Source organism: Rhineura floridana, chromosome 1, assembly GCF_030035675.1.
Source record: "Rhineura floridana isolate rRhiFlo1 chromosome 1, rRhiFlo1.hap2, whole genome shotgun sequence".
NCBI classification, from domain to species: domain Eukaryota; kingdom Metazoa; phylum Chordata; class Lepidosauria; order Squamata; family Rhineuridae; genus Rhineura; species Rhineura floridana.
Window position 1 is genome coordinate 108,293,001 of NC_084480.1, and position 26,853 is coordinate 108,319,853.

The 26,853-nt window shown below is 43.6% G+C and overlaps 1 protein-coding gene and 1 long non-coding RNA gene across 7 annotated transcripts in view; one reads left to right on the forward strand and one right to left on the reverse strand.

Annotated features, from left to right (window-relative positions):
• Positions 1–8,728: 8,728 nt before the first annotated feature.
• Positions 8,729–20,357, reverse strand: LOC133385615 (uncharacterized). Its single transcript, XR_009762923.1, has 3 exons — positions 17,414–20,357; positions 16,861–17,114; positions 8,729–10,622 (listed from the first exon to the last, which is right to left on the reverse strand). It is a non-coding gene; the product is annotated as an uncharacterized LOC133385615 (long non-coding RNA).
• Positions 17,808–26,853, forward strand: part of SMARCA2 (SWI/SNF related, matrix associated, actin dependent regulator of chromatin, subfamily a, member 2) — a 166,370-nt gene continuing 157,324 nt past the window's right edge. For 2 of the 6 annotated variants that reach the window (XM_061628942.1, XM_061628910.1), the window contains exon 1: positions 17,808–17,933. The gene's annotated coding sequence lies outside the window, so the exon portion shown is untranslated. Of the gene's footprint in view, positions 17,934–18,454; positions 18,564–18,866; positions 19,961–20,318; positions 20,436–26,853 lie in introns of those variants that run through there. The other 4 variants (XM_061628932.1, XM_061628948.1, XM_061628900.1 and 1 more) reach the window with 4 other exon arrangements.

Here is a 26,853-nt window from a genome sequence, read left to right on the forward strand (position 1 = left end):
ATGAGTAAGGCAAAAAACTAAGCATCTCACAACCAGTCAGGATTCCTAACCAAAAACCAAAAATATGATAAATGAAGAAATATTTATATAAGCATGACTATCAAATATATTTATTATTTACACAAACTGTAAAGATATTTATAGTGCAATCCTAGGTTTATTTATTCAGAAGCAAGTCCCAGTGTATTCAGTGGGGCTTACTCAAACAGGGACAGAAATGCAACCTCAAGTGATAAGCAACTTCATTCACACAACCCAAAATTCCGAATCATGCCACTTTACGGTGTTTTGCAACTGTTTATACTTGTTTTTATGGTTATTGGATTTTAAATGGCTTTATTTCTTGTTGTGAGCTGCCTTGGTTTCCAACTCTACCTCACAGGGGTGTTGGAAAGACTCCATACACTCCATACACACACACGCACACACTGCATGTATAAATACATACAGCCCATATAATAGTTTATTGTCAAACCAGTTGGTCATTGCAGAAAAATCAGTATTAGTTTTAAAAAAATCAGTATTACTTTCCTACAGAATAAAAACTGTAATGTTACACCAAAAAATGGCTCTTTACATCTGGAGGAAGCTCCAATAACACACCCAGATGAGAAACCAGTATAAGTCAAAACTTTTATTGATTACCAATATCTTTTGCAAAAGAGAGACTAGACTTTTCGGCTCGTGCCTGAAAACCAGTCTAAAGCGTGATTACATAGTCACAAGCGATATATGTGTTCAAGCCCTCCTAAGACAGCCCCTCCCTCTTGTTAGTAACTTTCCAGGTTTCTCCATTGTCTTGCATTGAGCTAACATCCTGGCCTTGAGCGCTCATCCGTGCTGTGCCTACCTCCCCCAATGCAATACATTCCAGTCACTATCTTCTAGAATAGTATCTTGTTACATGGGATGGGTAAGCTAGCATTTTAAGTATCAAACACCAACTGAACATTTAGCATCCACAGGCACCTTAGGAATTTTGTTTTTCTAGTTCTATGTTATCTCAAGTTAACACATTCTATGCTGCATCAAATTAACACTACATGCACTATAATTCCCAAACTATGCCTTATTTCATCACAGTCCCCCCTCAAAAAGCAATTTAGGGGGTTTTAACTTTATAATCTTCCTCTTTTGGAAGGCTATGATACATCATAAGCATTTGTTTATGTGTTATACTCTCAACCATGCGTTGTATGATCAAACGAATACATGGAATAAAGCAAGGTAAAATTAATAAAATCAGCAGGATTACACACAATATCATAAATCCACTTCTAAGCCGACTAAAATTAGGAAGCCAATTAGTTAGCCAGTTCCAATTCCAACCATCCCACTTTTGCATCAAATGGAAAACTGAATTTGCTGGTTCTTCTTCTGGACTTTCTGGTTCCTCTGCTCCTGTAAATAGAAGAAGGCCCCATATCCACAACAACCACATCTTATTATACATCCTCAAAGCGGTACTCTTCCCTTTCTGTTTAAGGCAATCTTTTACAGCAAAAGCAATACAAGAATATGAACACAATCACAGCTGCCACAAGTCCACCTATTATTCCTTCCCAATTGATTTCCCAAGCCACTGGAATTAAGGAAGGAAAGTCCATTTTACTCCTTTTTCTTCTTGAATCTCACCTTCAGGCCAAGACCCGGCACAATCTCCAACAGCCACTTTTCTTCAGGACCCTTCTCCTGTCCCTCAGCTGTAGGGAGGTCCTGCGCTACCTCCTTCCCTGGTTCTACTGGTGGTGATGCCGCCTTAAGTCTGCTGACGTGGGTCCACTTGGATGTTCCTTGGATCTTGACCGCCACATGGGTTGTCAACAAGACCTGTTTCGGCTCACTCCACTTGTCTTTAAGAGGTTCCTGCTGCCACTTTCGAACTCGGACCCAATCTCCAGGCTTATAGGAATGGATCGGTCCCTCCAACGGCAATCTCTGGAACTCTCTTGTGTACCTGTGAAGATCATGTAACACAGACTGCAGGGCAGTTACATATTCAACAACAGCATTTTCACCTAACAATGTATTTACAGAACTACCTTTTCCCTGCCCCAACCGTGGTGGTCTGCCATACAAAACCTCATATGGTGTCAATTTAGTCTCTCCCCGGGGACTACAACGAATTCTGGTTAATGCAATCGGTAGTGCGTCTGGCCATTTCAATTTGGTTTCTCTACAGATCTTGGTCAAAGTCTGTTTTGTGGTTCTAACCATTCGTTCGACCTGCCCAGATGATTGCGGCCTCCATGGAGTGTGTAGTTTCCACTGGATTCCTAAAAAGTCACTTATTTGTTGAACAACCTTGGAAACAAAATGTGGCCCTTGGTGCGATTCAATACATTCTGGCAACAAGAAGCGTGGTATGATTTCCTTTAATAAAGTCTTTGCCACAGTTTGCGCTGTTGCATGACGACAAGGAAAAGCTTCCACCCATCCAGTGAGTTGGTCCACAATAATTAACAAATAACGCCACCCCATGGTTCTTGGACGTTCAGCAAAGTCTATTTTAATACGCTGGAAGGGATAGAAAGCCCAAGGGCGGCCTCCCATTGGTGCTGGGGGCTTGGGCCCTGCTGCATTAATGGCTGCGCAAGTAGGACATTGGCTGGCTGCCCTTTACATACAGTCTTGGTGCAATAACATAGCGAATCATCAAATCTCCCAAGGCACTTCCTCCCAAATGCGTGGCTTTGTGCATATTGAGCACTACATTTCTTAACAGAGGGCGAGGAATAATAATCTGCCCTCCCGGTACTTGCCACCATCCTCCTGGGAGTAGTTTAGCATTTTCCTCTTGAGTTCTCTGGATTTCCTCTGGCGAATATATTGCCTGGTAGCTGGATAAGTCAAGTGATGGAATTAACGCTCCCTCTCTCTCTTGCTCTCCTATCTCTAGCGCTGCTTCCTTTGAGGCTTGATCTGCCAAACGGTTGCCTGCGCGCAAGATGGGGTCTTTGCACTTGCCATGCGCTGGGACATGTATGACAGCCACTTTCCTAGGTTTTAATAATGCAGACAGGAATGCTTTAATTTCACTGCCATTCTGAATGGGTTGTCCATTACTTCCTAAGAATCCTCTTTCCTTCCACAATGCCCCAAAAGCATGTGTTGTGCCAAAAACATATTTAGAGTCAGTATACAAATTGATCTCTTTGTCTGCATATAGGTCCAAAGCCTTTGTTGCAGCCCACAGTTCTGCCTGCTGTGCTGACCAACTAGGAGGAAGAGCTTGTTTCCATAAGATCTCTTTGCCTTTGGCAACTGCAGCTCCTGTACAACGCTTGCCTTCCACTACTCAGCTAGACCCATCTACAAAGACATTATCTGCCTCTTCTATTGGTATGTCTCTCAGCCCTGGCCTTATGGAGGTATCTTGATCCAGAACTTCCAGGCAATCATGTAACAACTCCCCTGGTTCAGGGATTAAGGTAGCTGGGTTCAAGGTATTGCAAACTGACAGGGTCAGATTATTACGTCCAGTTAGCAAATTCTCATAGGAAGACTGTCTTGAAGGATTGAGAACTTTATCCGCCTTTGTTCCCAATATTCTGGCTACGTCATGTGGGCCTGTTATTTCTAGCTGTGCCCCCATGACAATTTTCTCAGCCTTTTGCAACAAGCACGCTGCTGCCGCTACCGCTCTCAAGCAGGTGGGCCACCCTTTGGCAATAGGATCCAGTACTTTAGAATAGTATCCTATGGGTCACCATTTGTCTCCCCACTTCTGTGTCAGAACTCCTGAAGCTACTCCCTTGTTTTCGCTCACATACAATTGGTATGGCTTCTGTCCATCTGGTAGAGCTAGCACAGGAGGGTTACTTAGGGCTTGTTTCAACTCCCTAAATGCTTTTTCCATTAATTTAGTCCATTTCCAATCCTTTAGCCCCTCCTTTGTCAGGGACTCATACAAAACAGCCGCTTTTACTCCAAACTCAGGGATCCATTGCCTGCAGAACCCCACTAGTCCCAAAAAAGCTCTCAGTTTTTTTGGAGTTCTGGGGCTTGGCATACCACATATTGCTTCCCTTCGTTCAGGACCCAAGGCCCTTTTGCCTTTCTTGATTTGGTATCCCAGAAACGTGACTTCTTCCTGACAACACTGCACCTTGTCCTTAGACACTTTATATCCCTTTTTGGCCAATTCCTTCAGAAGAGACCTAGTAGCCTCTAGGCAAGCCCCCCTGTTTTTTCCACAGACCAAGATATCATCCACATAAACCAAGATCGGGGTTTGGGGGTTCCTTTCCCTCCATGCTTCCAGGTCTTTTTGTAGGGCCTTTGTAAATTCTGAGGGGGACCCAAGAAATCCTTGGGGCAAGACTCCCCAAGTATATTGGCTGATTCTACCTGTTTGGGGGTTCTCCCATTCAAAAGCAAACAAATTCTGACTGTCCTTGTGGAGGGGAATCGAGAAAAACGCATCCTTTAAATCCAAAACAGTGAAATGGGAGGCTGTGGATGGGATTTGTGTCAGAATGGTGTGTGGATTCGGGACTACAGGGTGGTCTCCGGCCACTTTAGAGTTAACAATTCGGAAGTCTTGGACCAAACGATAGACCCCTGACTTGCCTGCCTTTGGGACCCCCATTATGGGTGTATTGTGGGGTGAAGTTGTCTCATGTAGCCATCCATCCTTCAGGAACTGTTGGATAAGGGGTTGGAGACCTTCTCGAACCTCGCGCCTGAGTGGGTATTGTTTCACTGGTTGGGGCTTTGCTCTGGGTTTTAAGGTGACTTTCACAGGTTCTGCTTCTAAAGCCCTGGCTGGGTTATTCTTGTGTGCCCATACTATATCTGGAATGCTCTCTGCCTTTGCCTTCCATTCCAAGACTGAGGCAGGTTTATTTTGCATCACCCCCCTCAGGGCCATCTGGTATGAAGAGCTACAACATTTAGGAATAGTAACTCTCATCTGGTTCCCTTCAAAGGAAATGGAAGCTTGCAGTTTTGTTAAAATGTCTCTGCCCAGTAAGGCAACAGGGCAATTTGGGGATACCAGAAATTCATGTTGTATATGTCCATCTCCAATCTTGACCAGCTGAGGCCATGTGAAATGAAGATTTTGCTTTATCCCATCAATGCCTTCCACCTTCTTAACGTGGGGGCTTATTTGGTCAGGCTGTGCCCCTGGCAAAATAGAATAAGTTGCCCCGGTGTCAATAAGGGCATTGTACTTTTGTCCCCTGACTCTAAGAGGCACTATCGGTTCCTCTAGCCTCTTGGGGGACAGGCCTGACCACCTTCATTCTGAATCTTCCTCATGCCCCATCATTTCCCTTTCAAGCTGGTGGGCTTCAGGCTCCTGCTTTTTAGGCTGACGGGGGCCTGGTGCTCCCTCTTGGCGCCCTTCTCTATTTCGGGGACAGTCCTTTGCCCAGTGGCCCTTTTCGTGACATCTTGCACATTCGTCTCTCTCCAACTTACGTCTGGGCCCTCTTTGGGTATTCCCTCTTTGTTCAGTGGCCATTGCTGCAGCCATGATGGCACACTCTTTTCTCCATCGCTTCTCCCCCTCCCGTTTCTCAACTTGGTCTCTATTCACATACACGTTAAAGGCAATTTCTATCAGTTGGGCTATAGGCATTGCTTCTGTAGCTTCTGTAGCTTCATATCTGGGTCTGACTGCGCAATATACATAGTGTTAAGGAGATGAAGATTATCAGGGCTGTCTGGATCCATGGTGCTATACTGCCGGAACGCCTTTTGTAACTTTTGTAAGAATGCTGCTGGATCCTCCCCTACACCCTGCCGAATCTCATAAATTTTACTCAAATTGCAGGTTCGTGGAACAGTGTGTTGAAGCCCATGGAGTATCAGGCGCCTATAAATTTCAAGGGGCTGGGGGGTTCCTGTTCGGCAATTCCACCCAGGGTCTACATCTGGAAAGCTCTGTGCCACTGGGACTCCATTCTGCTGGGCTGCATCTATCTCTGCCTGCCGCCTAGCCTGGCTTATCACCATCGTGCGTTCTTCTGGGCTCAAAAGTGTTTGGAGTAGGGTCTGAACATCAGCCCACATAGGGTTGTGGCTTAAAAATATTGATTGGAACAAATCCTGCATTCTGGTTGAGTCTTCCCTCAGGGCTGGGGTCTGATTTTTCCAGTTAAATAAATCTGAGGTGGAGAATTGGGTATATACATATGATCTTGGGGCTGCAGCAGGGGCAGTAGGATTTGCCACCTCTCTCATAGGGCATGTCAGATCAGCCTTGTCTTCTCTTTCCCTTTCCTGCCTCCTTGCTGCTTGTGCTCTCATTGTCACCCCTGGCCATATGGGACTGAGGGCAGGCTGTTCAGGTAATTCACCCACACATGAAGCTAATTCCTGTTCCATTTCCTCCCTCAGATTTGTTTGCATTTCACTAAGTTGCCTGTGTAACTGTGTTAACTGTTGTTGATTCTGAGCCGCCAGAAATCTCCGCTCCTGACCCTTCTTTTCTAGCTGTTTGATGTATTCAGCTAACATAGGAGACGTGGAGGGAGTGGAGGCTTGTTGTGGTGAAGCTAGTATGCTGGACCCACTTCCCAAAGGGGCCCTCCATGAAGGATTATACGGAGGTGGAGCAGTAGACAATAAATCATCCACAAAAAGATCCTCCTCTGGCTGAGTTAAAACCGCAGGAGGATCTGGCTTTTTAGGCTGGAGCTGGGACTTTTTAACCCCCACGGCTGAGGCTATCATGGCTTTACAACAGGCACCTTTACATTTCTTTATCCAGGGTGGGTTTGTTTCCACCAAATCCTGCCACACATCAATGTAGGGAAATTGATCCCATCTTCCCTCCCTTGTGACTTTTGCATGTACAGCACTTGTAATACTTTTATCCCAAGTTCCCCCCTGAGGCCATCCCAAGCCCCACGTATTCCATTCATTATTACAAAACTTAATCAGACCCCATTTAGTCATAGTACCTTTACCATATGCATTTTTAAAATCTTTAAAATTTCTCAAAAAACATCCCAACGGATTCTGCAGTTTTTCCTCTTGCGACGCCCCTCCTCCCATTTTACTTGGGTTTTTCAACTGCCTGCTATAGGTCAGTTCCCTGGGCTTTTCAGCAGGCTCTCGTCCCACGGGCCCCCCGTGAAGTCACCCCTACTCCCGATTCTGCAAGCAGATCTTACCGGGCTTTCTCAGTAGGCCTTCTGACTCCACGACCACCACACAGTCACCGACAGCTTCCTGTTACTTCCCTGAGGTGTTGGCTCTCTGGTCTCACTTATTGGAGCTCTGGTTGATACTGCTGTGCCTTCTGCTCTTTGCACCCTTGGCCCCAAGGCAGGTTCAAACAACCTGGAGCGCTCTCCTTGGCCCGCCAGGGGCGACCAGGGACGCCAGCAGGTCAGCCAGACCTCCTGGCTCTGGCTCACCAGAAATATTACACCAAAAAATGGCTCTTTACATCTGGAGGAAGCTCCAATAACACACCCAGATGGGAAACCAGTATAAGTCAAAACCTTTATTGATTACCAATATCTTTTGCAAAAGAGAGACTAGACTTTTCGGCTCGTGCCTGAAAACCAGTCTAAAGCGTGATTACATAGTCACAAGCAATATATGCTTTCAAGCCTTCCTAAGACAGCCCCTCCCTCTTGTTTGTAACTTTCCAGGTTTCTCCATTGTCTTGCATTGAGCTAACATCCTGGCCTTGAGCGCTCATCCGTGCTGTGCCTACCTCCCCCAACGCAATACATTCCAGTCACTATCTTCTAGAATAGTATCTTGTTACATGGGATGGGTAAGCTAGCATTTTAAGTATCAAACACCAACTGAACATTTAGCATCCACAGGCACCTTAGGAATTTTGTTTTTCTAGTTCTATGTTATCTCAAGTTAACACATTCTATGCTGCATCAAATTAACACTACATGCACTATAATTCCCAAACTATGCCTTATTTCATCACAGTAATACCTAAGTAAGCCCTGCCTACTTGCTTTAAAATAGGACTGGAGAAAGGGACAGAAAGAGTTAGAACACAAACACAATTCTTTTTTACATTCACTCCAAAGTCCCATTGATTTTCAGCACATTCATAACCATGTCTACTCAAAAGTAAGTCCTATTGAATTCAATGGGATTTACTCTGGGCATATGGGATTAGCATTGCTTTTACAAAAAGCAAGCATTGGGAAGCTTTTCAAAACACTGCCCAAGATCTGACTCCTGCACACAAGAGGGAAAAAAACTGAAATGTGTATACTTACCCAATTTATGAGATTTTCAGATAAACGGGGTGAAACCACCATTTTGTTTTCTAGACACTGCCTCAGGTCAATGAAACTGAAACACAATCCCTGATTGGCTGCAATCCTGAACGGGCGGAGTTAAAGCTAGGAAGTGCTGTAGTACTGTACACAGTACTGTTTAAAGAAAGATTTAACAGTCGGGGGCGGCTGACGTTTTTATGCATATCTCGAGAACCGAACCACCTAGAAACTTAATTTTTTAAAAAAATTAAAGTTGAGAATCTGGGCCACCTAAGGGGTTAGCCGGGTGCCAGGTGGCATGCATAGAATCCGGGTAAAACCCAGCTAACCGGGCAATATGGCAACCCTACCCATCAGCTCATTTTGTGTGGCCCATGCAGGGTAGCCTCAGGCAGCTGCTGACTCTGCCCTCCCTGCATCTCCTCCATAATACGGAACATATCAACAGGTGAGAAGCAGTGCTAGCATTGTCCCTTTGCTGCTGATGTGCCCCACGTCTGTATTGGGTACCAAGAAATAATGCCCCCCTTCTTGGTTCCCTATATAGAAAATGGTCCCCAAAGCCATTTGAGTTGTGCATCCCTGCATTACTTGATTTGCCGCCCTGGGTTCCTACTGGGAGGAAGGGCGGGATAGAAATTTAATAAATAAAATAAATAATAAATACATCAGTAGGCATTACTACTTTATTACTTTAGGTCCAACACGACAAAATCCAGTTCCCCTCCCCCATGCTTTGTATAACAACTTGAGGTATTCCTTATGTTAAGTGATTTACCTTACTTTCATCTTTACATATACTAAGATCAACCAGTACAAGAATAATTTATCTCTTGGATTGTATTTTATGATTTTACATATTTAATTTATCTCTTCAGAGGGATTGCGCCTTACCACCGTCATTTTGTGACCAGAATACTTATTGCTATCCTCCATGCCTGTGCAATATTTTATGCAAAAGGAATATATCTGTACAGAGACAAAGCCAATGGACCCTGTTCCTTAGTCCTCACCAATGAGAGAATGAAATATGCTGCGTTTGAGTCCATCAGTGAAACCCTGTTGCCTTCCTGTGGCTTGAGCTTAGCGTAACCATTGAAGATCCAACTGTCCTCTAACCCTCAAACAAAATCCGTTCACACGATGATTTATAGCCAACAAAAGTAATCAGTGCTTTGACTCTCACATAAGCTGAACATTTTATTTTGCCTGAGAGATTAATTTCATATTCCTTCCTCTTTCCTGTATCCTTCTGACTGAAAGAAATGGTCATTTGGTTTGATTTCTGCAGCGTTGAAGGCCAGTCCAGGCAAGCTGTCGTGCATGGAAGCTTACCCCTTAGCTGTTTACTCTACAGAAGACAGAAAGGGCAGAGGGACTGTGGATTCACCATGAATATTAAAAAGGGGCACCTATACAAGTGGGGGAGCTGAGACAGAGGAGAAAAGCTCCTGCATTTGTACTCTGCTTCCAGACTATCCACAATCCTGAGAAGCAAGCCCCGTTTTTATTGATTGATCTGACATACTGTTTATATGTCAAAATGGCTTCTAAGCAGTTTACAACATAAAATCAATTATAAAATACATACATAATTAAAATACCAAATTACAATTCAATTAGAATATTAAAATATCCTTAATTAAAATATACTATTAAGACAAACCCATTAAAAACATGACAAAACAGTTAAAAACAATCAAACCAGTTAATAAAATCAGAAGTTCAAGTGCGTAGGAATGCTTGCCTAAAGAGGTGCTTATTCACCGGAGCCAGTGGAATGCCAATACTGATGGAGCCTCATTTACTTCAACAGGGAAGGCATTCCACAACACTGATGCCGCCAGTGAAAAAGCCCACCTCCTTGTTACCACAAGCTGATAATCATCAGGCTGTGGCAAAACTAAATGGATTCAATTTGTTGAATGTAATGCCTTGAATACTGAATGCAATGGGCCTCACTCCCAGTTATGTGGTTAGGACTGCAGGCTAAATTGTAACTGATAAACAGGGAAATATGCCCCATATTATTTAAACACACAGCTATAACCATTGATCAAGCCTGGCCCCTGGCCCTTCTTTAGTGTATTGCAACTTTACTGTTTTATTAATTTTGCTCTTATTTCAAGACAGTATAATTTATGACAGCACTTTTGTTGCCCCCTTTTCATAGTCCACGCTTTGCCTCCGTTGGAAGTAGAGAAGATGCAAAGAAACTCATCCTTGCTCTTTCTGCTATATTCACTATCCCTACTGCAGAACAGAATCCCAAGCACACATGCACAGAAATGCAGAAAAGTCAAAGGGACACAACTTCCACTGTCACCAAACTTTGACTGCCTGGGTTATGATGTTATCCTGGTTACGATAAAATGAGCAGAAGAGAACCATGTATACCATCTTGAGATCCTGGGAGGAAAGGTGGGATAAAAATGTAAGAAATAGAATAAAATGAGTATAATTAGGACAATGATAATGATAATAATCATTTATAAATATTATTAAAAAGTTTGGGGGTGGGCACTTAGAATGACCAAATCACTTCATATGTATTATCCCATCTATAAGACAGTTTTGTATAATTATCTTCATATTGTAGGTATAGAGGTGTGTGTGTGAGAGGGGGGGGATGAGATGTTCTGCAGGATCTCTTGTATCTCCCAAATTCTCCCAGAAACTCTAATTTGGTGGGATTAACTTCTGAGCAGACATGCATAAGATTGCATTTGTAAACTTACCTCCTTCATATTTCTCTAGTTAACCAAGTTGTGTGTGCGCAAAGCGAGGCAGTCATTATCTAAACTAAATCTGTTTAATCAGCCTGAGGATTGCTTGCTCTGGTAAGAGGGGATGGTGGTGCCATCTGACAGAATGGTGCATTCAATTTATCTATGGAAATTTAGAGAGAAAAAGCAGGAGACTGGGGAAAACAAACAAACATGGAATGGAACTGCCTGCCAGTTTGGCGGAATGAGATTGAACCAGCACCAAGAAGCGAATCCCATCCCTAGAGAGAATGAGACCAGCACACTGGGTGGGTTTATTCATAGATGTGTGGCGTGGGCACAGCTATCAAGATTGCATTGATCAAATCAATGCTAGAGAGTGCTAGGGTTTGTGGACCAGACTTCTAATGTCTGGCAGGCATGGGGGGGTGAAAGTGGAGAAACTGACAAGAGAACATAGGTCACATCCACATCATAGATCTTACGTTTATTTAAAGCACATGGCTTCCCTGAAAGAATCACAGGAACTGTAACTCTGTGAGGGGTAAGCCACAGTTCCAAGGATTTTTTGGGAGAAGCCATGTGCTTTAAATGTATGGTGTGGATAAATCAATAGTCTCTTACAGGTTTGTATGCTAAACTTCATCTTATACATGTAGCAGTCTAGCCGGGTTTTTTTAAAAGAATATTTGTTCCATCTTCCTCTACCCCAACTTTTCTCAATCAAAATTTACTTTGCTTTAAAGCAGTGTTTCTCAAACTTTTTTTCACCATGGATCACTTGCAAATTGGTGAGCGTCTTGGAAGACTACTTAATTATTTTTCTGACTGTTGTAACAATTGTAACATGGTATAGCAGATACTGTATAATTTTTAATTGTAGTGAGATATCACTAATAGGCAAAACAACCCTTGTGGTTTAAGAACATACCTGTAGCCAACAAACATTTCTATTAAACTTTAAAAAGCAGGGAAATTGGGCACCTATAGTGAATGCACCAGGAGAGCAGGAGACCTGGCCTCCCCTCTGAGATATTGTACTGTCCTACAAATTTGTAAAAATGTAAACACCATTTGGCTTGCACCATCTTTCACAGTCCAATCCACTTCCTGTGTAGCTTGGAAGAATCTGGTAACACGTGCCTTTGAGCATATGGTGAGTGGTGGCAACACCTACAATCAGCCCAAATAACAGAAACAAGAAATGTGCTGATTTTGTTTTAGCAGGGAGGAAGCAACGGTATCAAGACAGTTGATATAGTCAGGGCTGGCTCCAAAGTGCGACCACGTGGGGTCCTGGCTGAGGGCCCCTGGGGCTATAGGAACCCCTGAGGGGACACTCTGCTCCCCTTCCGTGAATCTGCCGCAGATCGCATGGCAAGAGCTCCAGAGCCCCTGCCATTCCCTTGCTCAATCTACCTTTATCGGCTTTTGTGTGGTTGTGCGCACAGCACTGCCCTTAACTAAGATGGAGGCCAAGTTTCCCTGAAGGGCTGAAGCCCCTGCCGTCATCTTGGCTGATGGCACGCATGGTGCTAAGTGTGCATCCCTGCCATGAGCCAAGATGGCGGCAGAGGCTTCAGCCCCTTAGGGCAACCTCGGCACAACCACACCACAGCAGAGAAAGGTAGTTGAGCAAGGGAATGGCGGGGGCTCTGAAGCTCTAACCGTGCCATCAGTGGAAGCAATCCTGCCACAAATCGCAGAAGGGAAGTGCTGGGTCTGGGGCAGGCTTGTACCCAAGGGCCCCGGCATGTCTGGGGCCAGCCCTGGATATAGTTCAGATAGTCACTTTAAATATGTTTGATTTACTTTGCAATTTAGTGAAGTTTCCTATAGTAAATCATTTTCTTTTGCTTCTGTTTCTGTGAATATGTGAAGTACAGCAACACTTTGAATAATTTATACTGAAAAACTCCAATAACAATTGTGGAAAAATGGCACTGACTATTTTACAGAATAGTATCCAATGAAAATGAGTAGCGTCTCAGTTTGCATAAGATAAAACAGTGGGAGGTGAAATATATTCTAGCAAAATTCTAGGTGTGCTCTATGTTTTTAATTGACTATGCCTATCCTTCCTTAAGTGGAATGGTTTATGCATAGCAGGCTGAATGCATGCATCTTGGGCAGGCTAGTTTGTTTTTTCCAATAGCAAGATTCATTGCTTAAGTAGCAACATATTGTAATCAATCTGATTTTACATCAAACTGAAGTTTCAGATTCAACTTAATGTACCCAAAATAGAATTCACTAATAGGCAAAAACCTTTGCAGTTTAAGAACGTACCTATAGCCCACAGATATTTCTATCAAACTTTAAAAAGCAGGGAAATTGGGCAGCTATAGTGAATGCACCAGGGAAGCAGGAGACCTGACCTCTCTGAGATATTGTACTGCCCTACAAATTTGTCAAAATGCAAACACAATTTGGGTTGGTCTTTCACAGTCTAATCCACTTGCTGTGTAGCTTGGAAGAATTTGGTAACATGTGCCTCTGAACATTGGAAGGGGAGGGGTGGGAGGGGCAAAGGAAGGCAGAGGGAAGGGGCAAGAGGGATGGGATAGGAGGGAGAAGAGGGGAGGCCATGTTTGCTCATTTGCATGCTTTTGGAGTTAGTGGGATTTACTCCTATACAATCATGCTTAGGATAGGTGAAACTGACCTGGAGGAGGGGCAGGAAGGAGGGGGAAGGGGGAGAGAAGCAGAAGAAGGGGAGGAGGAGAGAGGAGATTGGGTGAGTGGGCACTGGGTAGAGGGAAAGCCCCTTTCCTTTCTAAAAGCAAAGCACTGTGAATAGGGTTGCCAGGTTCAGGGCCTGAGACTGATCCTGGTGAACAGTATCATTGTTTTTCAGGGTTTCCTCCACCTTTTTATTCTACAGCAGGCACATGTAGTCTCATACCCAAATTTAAACCAAAGCTGTCCCTGGTCACATCCACACCAGACCTTTATTTTCCTTTAGACAGTCATGGCTTCCCTGAAAGAATCCTGGGAAGTGTAGTTTGTGAAGGGTGCTGAGAGTTGCTAGATGTCCTATTCCCCTCTCAGAGCTACAATCTCCAGAAGATGGGCTGACTGTTAAACCTCTCTGGCCACTGGAGCTCTGTCTGGGGAATAGGAATCTCCTAACAACTCTTAGCACCCTTCACAAATTACACTTTCCAGGATACTTTGGGGAAGCCATGACTGTCTAAAGTGAAATAAATGTCTGACATGGGTGTGGCCCCCTGATTAGCCAAGCCAAACAGCTGTGAATCTGGCTTTTAGAACACTGACAGTTGGTTCTTACTGAGCATGCCCGTGCTTATAATTGACTCCAATGTTAAATTTCTTTAATTAATTAAAAACCAGCCATGCAGTTTTTAAACTTTTAAGCTGCAGAAGATGAAGGTCAGAGTATGGGGCAAGGTCAGTAATAGGATTATAGGTACTCTGTAAACATGGCTGATTTTTAATGAATTTCAACAAATCATGAGAACACTGACAGAAAAAAGTCCAGAAGGGGTGCAAGTTTTTTCCTCGTTTTACACTTTGAACTCTCAATTCTCTCTAACTGTTGTGTGTATTGCCATGAAATCTTAGAGGGTTATTAAGCCAGCATTTCTGAGTTCAAGACTATGAATTTTGTAAGGTTTTGTTTTGAAATGAGCTTATAGGAAACAGCAGAATGTCATGGGGATATTTTCAATTTAACATTGTAGAATATGAAAAATCCATGCTGGCTATAGCACAACTTGAATTCTATAGAATTCAAAGTGCAGTACAAAAAAATCCAGTAAAAGAAGCAATAAAATACAATTAAAAATCAATGTGAATATTTAACGCAATGGATGTGCAATCTCCTGTCTTTAACCACAAATCTACACACATACACTGAAGACCACATGAATGAAGCTCACGGACCACAGTTTGGGAACCCCTGCTATAAAGTGCTTTAGTGAAAGGATGAGAAATGGGAGATGGCCAGGTTAATTTTGGTGTCTTACACACTCTACTGAGGTGGTGTTCATGGTATGATTCTCATGATGCACTCTTAAGTGTTCTGAGATTCCCCAGGCACCACATTGGTGTACCAGGGAGTAAAGGAAAATTCCTCACATATGCTAATATTTATTTTTTATATAGCATTATTAGCAAGCATGGCATTTTACCTAGTATAAGAGGACAGGTACCTGCCCAAGGAGCTTACAAAAAACACTAAAAGTTGAACCCAGGGGAAACAGAGGAAAGGTAGTCAGTACAAACAGAAAACAATATGGTTGTATTAGTTGCAGATGTTGCTGAACTACAACTCCCATCATCCCTGGGCATTTGGCATACTTGCCGGGGCTGATGAGAGTTGGAGTTCAGAACAGCTGGAGGACCCACTCCTGATGTAGAGCACTGGAATTAAGGGGTTCCTTCAAAGGTTTCACAGGAAAGTCAAGTTTTGAATGAAGTAAGTATCAGACACAGGTCCTGGGAGGCAGTTCCAAGCATATCAGGCAGCAAGGGAGAAAGGGTGGAGGGTTTTGAGGGAGGAGGAGACCTTAAGATGGTTGAAAGCAATGAAGCTGGAGGAGCTACATATACGGTGGTTAAGGATTTGTATATAAATGAAGATATAGGGTGGGCTCTGAATGTAAACACAAGAAGCTTGTGCTACATGTGGAACAGGCGATGTTCCAAAGTGGTCTGCCAAGGAGGTGCTGGGTTGAAGCTTTTTTTGCCAGATCAGGAGCAATGGGCCTCAATTGGACTTGGGAGCTGAAGGGACATGTGATACCGGGGTGAGGCTGAGAGATAGCAGTCTGTGGGGCAAGAGACACACTAAAAACGAGGAGTTTCCTGGGTCACAGTTCAACTTCTATGTCTCTAATAAGCTACAGAATTACTATAGCATAAAATCAAACTCCAGTTTCAGTTATCTTGTGTATACTCTTGTATGTTTGGTAGAAAACTTCTTAACTTTAATATTGTTTTGTCACAATGGCAGCAACATGTGGAGCACCAGCATTCAGGAGGGCCAGGCATGCACTGCAGTGTTCACTCTCCCACAAAGCAGCATTTGGCTTTTCTGCCTAGGGTGCCTACTTTTCCTGGGCCTGCTCTGCTATCCCTGCCCATGGATGAGGCAGAACCATCCCTGTTCAGTGTCCATTTTTTGTCTTGCTTGCAAAGCATTCTGTGATACCTGTACACTGCCTCCAGTGATTGTCACCAGAGGGCCATTTTTATTCTATTGCTCAGGTTAAGAGGGCTCAGGCCAGCTTGCATCACTGGTATAAAAGATCCAATTACAGGACTGTGCCTTGTTTTATCAAATCAAGGTTTTACTGCAACAGACTAATATGGCTACATCTCTGGAAAGTGCTACGGTTATATAGTTCCTCCCCTCTGCAGTCAATTTTTTTGATGACAGATTTTCTAAAAGATCCTAAGGATCCCATGTACTCCCTCGCCTCGCAGGGCAACACTGGCATGAAGTCACCCTTTACAGAAAAATAGGAGGATCAGTCAGTTAAGATGATCATGCCATACATACTCTAGCCAGATTCTTTCTAAATATTAGGCTTCTGGAAGAGATTGACCAGGATAGAATTTTATGAGTCAAGCAAGCCTGTCAGAGGAGGCCTGCTGATTTTAAAAGTCTTGTTGAAAACTGTACTGAGGGTAGAATTTCCTGCTGAACACTATGCTAAGTTTATAGACTTTAATTAGAACAAATCAACAACTGCATTCCCACCCTCCTGTCCAAAAGGGAAGCTTTGCATCCATTAAATGGTGCAAGTTTGCATCTATTAAATGAGTCAGGGAGGAGGGACCCTCAGCTTCCCAGTAGTAAAAACGGCATATGAGCACAGGCAGTTCTAAAGTATACTGCGAGTTTTAAGAAGCAGAAAAATGAGAAAAGAAATATATAAAATTACACCACCTACTTGCGCTAGCCCTAAGCACCAGATTTACCTTCAACTGCCCTCCTATCACCGTAGCAGCCTTGTTAGCATACAGATTGCATTCCTAAAATAGCTTTCAGAGCTCCCATATCGCTCTTCTTTTTCTCCCAGGGAATGTTTGGTAAACAACAGTATATGGCTGCTGGTGCCAGGACTTCATTAATGGGCACTTGAAAGTTGAAAGGGCAGCTGATTGGCAGACAGATTTGAGCTGGAATGTTCTCCGCACCCCCTCCCTGTTGACACAAAAGGCAAGTTCCAGTTTCACAGATTAGGAAAAGGGGCCGAGAAGTTTGAGTATGCATAACAATGACCTCCCGTGTTTAATTCCCCCCCCCCATCTACGGTCAACTATAAACAACCGGCATAAAAACTAGCATTCAGCTCAAGTCACGATCGTTCCTCCCAGTCTTCCTCGCCTTTCTCTCTTCCCCTGTAGACTTGCACCGGCAGGCACCGTTAAAACTCCAGCACCTGCTTCACCTGAACCCTCCCCCAGCGCCTGCTATTATAACGACGCATCTCTCCTTGCCACCTCTTTCCAAGAACGAGCCTTTCCAGCTCCAGGCGATCCACCAGCAAGAAAAGCGTCGGAGCACGTGTGCCAGATAGAAAACAGTACTGCGTGAGCGTGCACAATACATTCACAGCTACTCTATCCACACGTTGCACCGAGGAGGCATACACACTTGCCCGCACAGACAGCTCTGTCTATCCGCACATTCCTGAGCAGCGGCAACTCCTCCTTCTTGTGGCTGTCACGTGAGTGACAGTTCACAGCCGCGAATCCGCCCTTCGTCCCAACCTGTAGGGCGGGAGCTTTCGCTCTGCTCAGCCAGTAGCAGGCTCTCTCTTCCAGAACCGTAGCGTTGGGCTTAGGGCGGAGGGAAAGGAAAGTGGGACGAGCCAGGAGGCGGGGCTGGAGTTTAGGAAGAGGAGGGAATGGCTGTCATCAATGAAGTCATATTCATAATCTAGTTCCTCTCGCTGGATCTGTACTCTGAGTGACTCATATAGAAAAGGAGAGATCTGGCACACCACTCTTCCCCAGCCAGGTAAATATTACTTACAACTTCTCCTTCCTTCCTTCTCCCCTATTCATCCATCTTTTGCTTCACCTTCTCCGCTACTCTGGTTTAGGGGGGTGGTAATTTACTTAGCCTTTGACTGTGCACATCCGCTTTCTTTCAAGAAAATAAAATACCCCGAGCCAGCCGCATCCCCCGCCCCACAAACATATAAACAAATCCCATCTATAGTTCCTGTCTTCATATTCGTTCCGCCTTCTTCTCATACCTCCCCCCCCCCAAAAAAAACACGCCAGAAGAAAGTTTTGTATCGTAATCACCATTCATTTTTGAAAATAAAACATGCTGGATCGTGACATTTCATCATAGGGAAGCACAGCCGCTGACTTTGTGAGTCAGCTGAACCCAGGGAGAAGGTCGAGAGAGGAAAGGCTGCACATTTGCAAGAGCGATTTACAAAGGGAGGCGATAGGAGAAGCCAGAATCAGCTGCTCTGGATGCTTTCCTCTTACACGGGGCTTGTTTTTTTTTATGCTTTAAGAGAGAGAGAGAGAGAGACGACTCCGGGAAACCAGGGAAAAGAAACAGAAGGAGAGAGCGAGCCAGAAATAGATTCCAAGAAGCTACAAGCCCGCCAAGAGCAGTTTGTTTGCTTCGGTAGGGTTGGGTTTGCCTCCTCTTTTACCCTGCGCATGATTGACTGAGCTGAGCTGTATTTTGGTGGCTATAAATACGGAGCGGCGTTGGGTGAAAGATCATCCCTCCCCTCCCCCTCTCATATCTCACTGTTTTCCTCCCGGAATCTGCAGGAGGGTTCTGCTTGGGAAATTCTAGGCGTGTGGCTGTTGCTGGGGCGGCACAAGCCGCGGCTGGTGGGTTGGAAGTTCGTGCAGTGTCCTGCCCCGAGGACGGCAAAAGCTGAAGCGTTTTGGGTTCTCTCTCTCTCTCTCTTCAGGAGGAGATTGTTGCATGTGATCTCCCTTTCCTCTAGTTCAAACACGGAGTTGACATGCTGCCGAGGGACGGGTGACTACAGATGGGGAGGGTGGCTCCCTCCTTCGGCAAGCGGCATTAACCAGCCCAGCCAAGGAAGGCCATGATCCGGATAATCTCCGTCTGACTGTCAGAAACAGTACGCACAGAAGAGGCTAGGGGTGGTGAAAGCCGGCTCTTGATCTGCCAGACATCGCTGTTCTTGTTGCCTTCCAGCTTGGCGTCTTAATAATAATCATAATAATCTTGGTATTCCGACACAGTCGGTCTTCTGTTCTCCTGCTGCGAAGGTGTCGCGATGCGTGTCCTAAAATAGCCTGGCTTACCCGTTCTTCTCCCCGCCGAAAGCAGTCCCCTCCTTTGCAGCAGCTCAGTCTTTTCTTTTTATTATAATCACGCGTGCATGTTCTTTCCGGCGGGGAGGGGTGGATATTGTCGTCGAGCACTTATTTATTTCGAAAGGCGTTTGCGCGTAAATACATAGACAGGCACACACAACCTCCCTCCCTCAACCTTTTTTTCGGGGGGGGTGTTGTGTAGCATACCCCGATTGGAGCAGGGAATCTGAGCACTCGCCATGATTTTTTGTTGTTCGGCCAGGGAGGGGGGAAAAGTTTTTTTGGTTGATGATTAAGTGCGAGGAGGAGGAGGAAGGCGGGAGGAGGAGGAGGATTCAGCGCGAATGGTGCAGTTTGCTACTGGTCGCCAAGCGTTTGGGTGAGACTGGAGGAGTAGGAGGACAGCTGGAGGCAGCCTCTCCGTGCTTGAGCTGGCTTGCTGGGAGAGAGGAAGAGGCGAGGTTTCGCGCTGATCGGGGCGGCTTTTCCCCCTTCTTCCCTTCCCTCTGTATGTTCAGCAGTGCGGAGAATCAGGAAGTCACCGCGGCCAAATAGGACTCTCACTCTCATACAGACATGTTTGATCGGTGTGACACGATGACGGAGGAAAGGAGGGGAAAGAAATAGGCCCGGTTCTGCCATGAAAGCTCTCTGTCCGCGCATCTGGCGTCTCACCCACCTTGTGCGTGCCTAGACCTCCGTTTCTGGTGTCACTTTGGAAAGGTAAAGCTCCTTGCGGGCCGTCGCTTTGGGAACGGATAGGAGGAAAGGGGCGCCGAATATTTGCAAAATGGAGTGGGGTGGAGGTTTCCCACGGATGGGACTAGAAACTTTCAAATAGGGCCCTGCTGAATGCGGGCACCACTGCTTGTTTTTCTCCTTTTCGCCGTGTGCGGGTCGAAGTAGCAGGGCGTGTTGCAAACAGAAAGTTGAGGCCTAGGTCGTCTGCAAAACTCCAGGAGTCTCGAATGCGTTTTAAAACGCAAGCGTTTTAGGATGTAGAGGGAGGGGGATGTGCTTGGTATCGCGATGAAGCGTAAGGCGATTTTGGGAGGGGGGACTGGTCTTTTAAACGTTGAATCTTAAGTTAGGAAACACATGGTCTGTCTGCTTTGCCTCCTCGACTCTTCTAGTGTATATTGTGCAACTTTTACAAGGCCTTATGGGAAAGTTCCGGAGTCCTCCATTTGTTTCAGGGGTAATTATGAGAGCGTTAAGTTCTGAAGTGTTTCATCTACATCATATTACCAGTAATTTACACTAGACAAGAGAAGTTGATTAACTACCTTTTACTACAGTGTTTTTAAGGCAATGAGATATACTAACTGCTGCCTCTACTTGCATCTTAATGTGATTGTGCTGATTGTATTTTTTTTTTTGCTTTTTACTGAGTTTCATTTAAATAAAAATAAATTTGTGAAGTGGCAAATTTTGCGGATTTTAGATTTTGATTCATTTGCATAAAGAATTGTAGCCACACAACTTGATTTACCATTTTCGTAAGCTAACTGCTGTGTTTAAAGAGGAGGAGGGGAGCCCAGCACTGGAGCTATGGCTTTAGCATGGCATTTGACACTTGCAGCATTGTTCTCTGGCCTTCATTCTTTTGTGTGTCCTTTAGTTCCCTTACTTCAGCTTCTTTTAGTTCCAGCCACTAACTGCTGAGGTCTAGACAATGAATGTAAAGCCAGTCTTCCATTGCTTTAGTATTACAACAGCTACATGTTAGAAGGTGGGGCAGCTTTTGCTCTGTGACTTAAGTGTATTGTTATGCAAATTTAGGCACACTTTCTCCTTGTGAACCTAATTGCCCAGTTGTTCTCATTCTAGTCTTTCTCCCACCCCCCTTCTTCTAGAGACCCTTTGTTACTGCAGGAAAAAAATGATGTAGCTGCAGAAGGACAAAATTAGAGACAGATTTTTATGTCCATCTGCAATTCATCAGATGTATGAAACAAAACAAAAAAATCCTACCAGTTATGAGCATTTTAAAGCAAATTCAAAATTAAATGTATCATGTAAAAGATGTGGGCTGACAGAGGCGAAGGTAATGCTTCATTAAATAAGTATTTCTTCTGTGCTATGTCTCTGCTTTAGGACCAACTTTACTGTAGGATTTCATAAGAAGTCTGCGCCACCAGAGCATGTTCAAAGCAGTCTTAGATCTTTCCTTTTGTTCACTTCTAAAGTGGTTGGTGAGCATTCCATGTCAAATTTGAAGAGAGGTTTGACCAACACCTGAGGCTTGAGACTGACAAGACAAAAAGTCCTCGGGCTAGCATTTTTAGATTGTTAATGTTGGAATTCTATTTAATATATTCTTTTCAAAAGTTTTGCAGAAATTAATATCCACCCTCCCACATATGCACACTTTTGCTTGGCTTTGAAGTGAGGATCATAGGGGTTTTTTTGTCTGCACTTTATTTCTCAAACTGTTAAACTTCTGATTTTTGTTGTACCCTCAGTGATCCATACATGGATACTTCTCAGCTGGCAGCAAATGGGAACACTGACATGAGTCCATTAAAGTATTTCCATTGTATTCCTGTAGTCACTGCTATTTTGGAAGACAGGTGATATGAAGCAGGCTGCTTTGCCCCCTATTTGCTCAGAGTTAACCTTAGCTGAGGTTCTTTAATGTGATTGTTGCATAAAAACCACTCTTCAGGAGTCATCCCCGGTTAGGACCAGAAATTTGACATGAGTGCATGAAAAAGGATGATATAGGAAAAAGGCCTCATTTCGACAGTGTAGCTTTCAAACATAATGTGGTAATAAATAATTGGCCACTATTAGATTATATTTCTTAATCTGACTTTTGTTTTGTTTTTTAACAATTTCCAGAGGGATGGCCACGATAGACTCTTGTGGCACCTTGAAGATTGACACATTTCTTATAACATAAATTTTTGTGGACTACAAGTGGACTGTAGTCCAAAAAAGCTTATGCCATTAGAAATTCATTGTTCCTTAAGGTGCTACAACAGTTTGTATTTTGTAATATTTGTTTGGCTTGATAAGAACATTCTGAATGGTGGAAGGGACTTATGCAAAAGTAGAAGCTATTGTATCCTCTTAAATTTATTTATTTATATTATTTATTTATTTATTAGATTTATATTCTGCCCTTTTTCCCAATAGGAGCCCAGGGCGGCAAGTTAATTAACTAGTCAGTGAAGATTTATCAAACATCATGAGATGGTGCTTGCCATCTAATTTGACTTGAGGTTCTCTGCATCCCTTCCCGGTCTAAAATCTTCATTGAGTATAACTGCTAGATTTTTTTGCACAGATACATGCTTTGCTGTGTTGCTGCATGCTGCTTCCCCACCTGTGTACTCTGTATTATGTTCCTTGTGCCATTTTCTCCTCCTGCTCTTATAAAATACTTCCCACACCAGCTGTAATACCATACTGAAGTAGCTACAATATGAGGGAGGGACTAATACCCCCCTCTTCCCTTTTGGCAATCCCCAGGGAGGGGTGTGATCCACACGTTTTGAAACCTGAGCCTGGACTTGTTTATAAGTCTGTTGTGAATAACACAAGCAAAATTATTTCTCTCTCCTGGTGTTGTCTTATGCTCCCTCAAGGGCCCTGTCCCCAGTTTGCAATACTGATTGTGCTCACAAACAACTAACATTTTCCCCTTCTGTAAATTACATTGAGAATGGTTAGAGTTATGTGAGCTGTAGTATAAAGTGGATATTCAATCACTTTTTCTAATAATGTGCAGACAATACTCCCAGACAAGCCTTGGAGGAAAGTAGACAATAACCACCTCTTGTCTGCCTAGATGTGTCCGTGTTTCACAGGATAACTTGTGAAATGGGTTGTTTGCCTTGAATGAACGGCGAACTACAAGGCTGTTCAGTGTTCTTGCAGCATTGAGCTGCTCTGTACAGCTGAGGGAGTGAAGGTTTGAATCTACTTCCTATAATAGTCCTCTGGATTGCATTGGTGGCACCTACTCCAATATTGCTCAGTTATCCAGTTGCTCAAATCTTTGACTCTACCCCAAGTCTACACACAAACTTCCAAGGACTGCAGGTTAAAAAGAATACTTATTGATTAGGTTATTTGATCTTAGCCCACGGAAGGAGAACAAAGCGATCGCCATTCAAAATCAAATGTTTTAATTAAACTCCAATCAGTCCATTCTTTTGAAAAAGAATACATGTATTGAAAGAAAATGGGAAAAGAAAAACCAAAAAAATGTTCTGTTCCAGCCATTCTAATGGCAGACTGCCAGATTGGTGTCAGAGTGCAGAGGAGGAGCAAAAACTCTGAATCATAGTATATATGTATTAAAGTAATTCTTTGCAGTGTATAGTTTTGAAAAGAGAATTAAAATCTGGAACACAAATGACAAATGTTAACTAAATTATTGCCATAGCCAGGGCTGTGGAGTTGGAGTCGGAAGCAATTTTAGGTGGAGTCGGTAGAAATGTATTGACTCCAACTTCAAAATAAAATTAATATTTTAATATTAATATTTATATTCATTTGCCATTTATGAAGGAGTCAGAGTCGGAGTCAGACAGTAGAAAAATTAATGAACATTTGCCATTTATGAAGGAGTCGGAGTTGGACAGTAGAAAAATAGAGGAGTCGGAGTTGAAGGTTTGACATACTGACTCTACAGCCCTCGCCATAGCCATATCTCACTGGAACTTCTCATGAACCTTTTGAAGACTTTAGAGTTAGGGCTTTGTTTTAACTATTTGTAATTCATGTTAAACTCTCAAATCCTTAACTTTTGCAGCAACATAATTGCAGTACCAGTTCAACATCATATTTGGTGACATTGCACAGGAACTAGCTGGTACACCCCATCCCAAGTGCTTATGCACCACAGCAGCAGGTTTTTGGTTTGGACTGTCATTTCCCCCTCCAAACTGTATTAAATAAATATACTTTTTTTAAAAAGGTTAGTCAGTGGAATTGCACAGAAAGCCTATTCTTAAGCTCCCTTTTGTAGCAACATCAAAGCATTGGATCAAGTTCTAAAGTCCTAGAGCAGGGGTGAGGAATTAGGTCCTCCAGAGCACCTGGTTTGTCCCATGTGACTTTTTGGCCATCAGCTCCCACCTGGCACTCATCTGATGTCATATGATTTCAGGTATGGAACAGGTACAGCCATGGTCGCCAAGCAACAATCAGGAGTGCATGACTACACCCTGATCATTCCTTTCTAGCAGGGCTTATATTCGGCGCTATTTAAATTTGGCCCCAAATGCATGCCCTGTTGCTTTCGACAAGGCTTGGTGGATTCACTTGGGAGCTCCAGTCAGGTTAACCTGCCCACCTGTCAAAGAGCCTTGCAAGAGGTTGGTCACCTTTTTGATCCGGCTTGCCAGACAAAACTGGTTCCCTACCCCATCCTAGAACTAGAGTAAGGGAACTCTTTGTCCTAGTGCTGCAAGAGAGTCCTATTATTTGGTGCAGTAGGTAACATAATTAGTGCCTCAGGGAAAGTGCGCAAAGAGGTTGTAAAAGACCAGAATGGAAAGTGGAGTCACCCATGGGCACTTTCACCACCTCTTGACAATAGTCAAGAGTGGCTTGTCCCCCACATACTGGAACAACTTTATTTTGACAAAATACTGTAGCAATGAATTAATTACGAGGTGAAACAGAGCTTTGTGACGGCCTACATTGGATATTGTTTTAGTTGCAGCAGCCACGGTGGGCAAAATATGTAAGTTGGGGTGGGTAGAAGGGTGGAATTGGACTACCCATGTGAATGTTTACTGGTCTCTTCAAGTTTCACATCTCTCTGGATATCCCCCCCCCCACAGTAATGTTTACAGTGTGATTATTAAACTATTTTTTTCAGTAATACCTAACATAAGCAGGCTGCTATAGATATTTTAAACCAGTGGTTCCAGAACTTCTTTTCCTGGCACTTTGAAAATTGCTGATGGTCTTGGTGGGCCACTTAATGATTTTTATGCCTGTTGAGGCAATTGTAACGCACTGTGCTAGATGCTGTATGATTTTTAATTGTATTTTTATTGCTTCTTTTATTTCTTGTATTTTATTGTATTACTAGTTATATTCCACAGAATTCAAGTTGTAGTACAATATAAGAAATAAAAGAAGCAATAAAAAATACAATTAAAATCAATATATTTAATGTGGACATGCCACGGACCACCTCAGTGAAGCTCATGGACCACTGGTGGTTTACAGACCTCAGTTTGAGAACCCCTGTTTTAAACCATTCATTCAAAAACAGTCTTTATTTTTAACCTCCTCAGTTGTCTTAATTTACTATTTGATTCTAAATAAATAATTTATTTTTATGCATATTAGTTGTCTCAGAGAGGAGGCAGGTCACAGTAGCCGGACTATTGCTGCCTGAGAGGTGGATTCCAACCTTAGCCAGCCCAGGCCTCTTCCTTCACACCTGAAGAATAGCAGCCTGTTGGAGGAACCAGAAGGTTTGGCTGATCAGCCCTGCCTGTGAAGAGCGAGAGCTTTGCCATAGCTGTAGCTGGTTTCCAGCAGGGAAGGCCATTTGTTTGTAGGCAATTGTTGATGGAAGGTCACCACTGGCAGGCCAGCCCTGGTGGGGTGATACCAAAGGAGTGTGTATCTAATCTCTGAGTTGTTCCTTCAGGGTATGACAAGGGCGAGGGCACTCTTATAGCGATTGCTTGTGCATCGGCTTGCTCTTAGGTGAGAGACTGAAGCAGCCCGGCCAAGTACAGGGGTGTGTGAGTTAACCTGGCTTCCAAGTAAGAGACAGAATGTTGGGGAGCTGTGTTTGTGATGAAAGCATGAATGCAGTTCATGAACAACGTTTGTGATACATGTGCAGTGCGATGGATGGGTATGTCGTGATTTCACTATTTTACATTGTTTTTATTTATTTATTGTGCTTTTATTGAATATTTATTTTGTATGAATATGCTGTTCACTGCTTTGGGGACCTTTGGGCCCAAAAGCAGCATACAACCAAAATATATTTGGAAACACTTAAAAAATTATAAGTTAATGAAACATAAACATGAAGTGCAGTTTACTTCTGTGTTTTTGTAGGAAAGAGGCCCTCATGGCTTCCTGTTTTTTTTAGGGTAACAAAATATTATAATCTCCTATTGTATTTTTTTTCCAAATAGCTGAAGGTAGTGCTGCATTGAATGTTAGCCTTGCAAAGTTTTTTTAAAGTTTGCTTTCAAATAGTCTCTAGTTACCTTTTTTCATGCACTGTTCACAGTGTGTTACCAGGGATGCAGCTGTTTTTGAACCATTTTAAAAAATGATCTTTCTTCTTGGAACAATCGCAGCCAGTCAGGAATTATGTAGGCATTCCGATGATCTCATTTAAGACATCTGATTTTACATTTGATAACATAGCTATGGGTAAATGGGTATGCATGGGCCACACTTGACTAAAGGGTCAAAGGCAGCACTAATTAATGTCTGGCAAGTTTTATTTCAGGTATGTTGCTTCACGCACCTATTTACTCCATGGCCCAGATTATTTTCACCGATAAGTAAATCAGCAGGGTGGCTGCGTAGTTCCTTCTCTGGAGCTTCTGATATTCCCTTGTCCACTCTGGTCTCCACAGGAGTAAATCCCAAACCTCAGGGACAGTCAGATCCTC